This window comes from Physeter macrocephalus, chromosome 18 (genome assembly GCF_002837175.3).
Source record: "Physeter macrocephalus isolate SW-GA chromosome 18, ASM283717v5, whole genome shotgun sequence".
Taxonomy (NCBI): Eukaryota; Metazoa; Chordata; class Mammalia; order Artiodactyla; family Physeteridae; genus Physeter; species Physeter macrocephalus.
Genome location: NC_041231.1, coordinates 67,799,251 through 67,800,468, shown reverse-complemented (window position 1 = coordinate 67,800,468; position 1,218 = coordinate 67,799,251).

The window sequence follows — 1,218 nt, the reverse complement described above, 5'->3', positions numbered from 1 at the left end:
CATATTAATCAAACTATCAAAAATTAAATACAAAGAAAACATATTAAAAGGAGCAAGGGAGGGCTTCCCTGGTGGTGCAGTGGTTGAGAATCTGCCTGTTAATGCAGGGGAAACGGGTTCGAGCCCTGGTCTGGGAGGATCCCACATGCCGTGGAGCAACTAGGCCCGTGAGCCACAACTACTGAGCCTGTGCATCTGGATCCTGTGCTCCACAACAAGAGAGGCTGTGATAGTGAGAGGCCCATGCGCCGCGATGAAGAGTGGCCCCTGCTTGCCACAACTAGAGAAAGCCCTTGCACAGAAACGAAGACCCAACCAGCAGAGCCTGTGCATCTGGATCCTGTGCTCCACAACAAGAGAGGCTGTGATAGTGAGAGGCCCATGCGCCGCGATGAAGAGTGGCCCCTGCTTGCCACAACTAGAGAAAGCCCTTGCACAGAAACGAAGACCCAACCAGCAAAAATAAATAAAAATAAATTAATAAACTCCTACCCCAAACATCTTCTTAAAAAAAAAAAGAAACAAGGGTAAAACAACAAGTAACACATAAGGGAATCCCCATAAGGTTAACAGCTGATCTTCCAGCAGAAACTCTGCAAGTCAGAAGGGAGTGGCAGGACAAATTTAAAGTGATGAAAGAGAAAAACCTACAACGAAGATTACTCTACTCAGCAAGGATCTCATTAAGATTTGATGGAGAAATTAAAATCTTTACAGACAAGCAAGAGCTAAGAGAATTCAGCACCATCAAACCAGCTTTACAACAAATGCAAAAGGAACTTCTCTAGGCAAGAAACACAAGAGAAGGAAAAGACCTACAATAATAAACCCAAAACAATTAAGAAAATGGTAATAGGAACACACATCTTGATAATTACCTTAAATGTAAATGGACTAAAGGCTCCAACCAAAAGACATGGACTGGCTGAATGGATACAAAAAGAAAACTCATATATATGCTGTCTACAAGAGACCCACGTCAGACCTAGGGACACATACAGACTGAAAGTGAGGGGATGAAAAAAGATATTCCATGCAAATGGAAATCAAAAGAAAGCTGGAGTAGCAATTCTCATATCAGACAAAATAGACTTTAAAACAAAGACTATTACAAGAGACAAAGAAGGACACTACATAATGATCAAGGGATCAATCCAAGAAGAAGATATAACAATTGTAAATATTTATGCACCCAACATAGGAGCACCTCAATACATA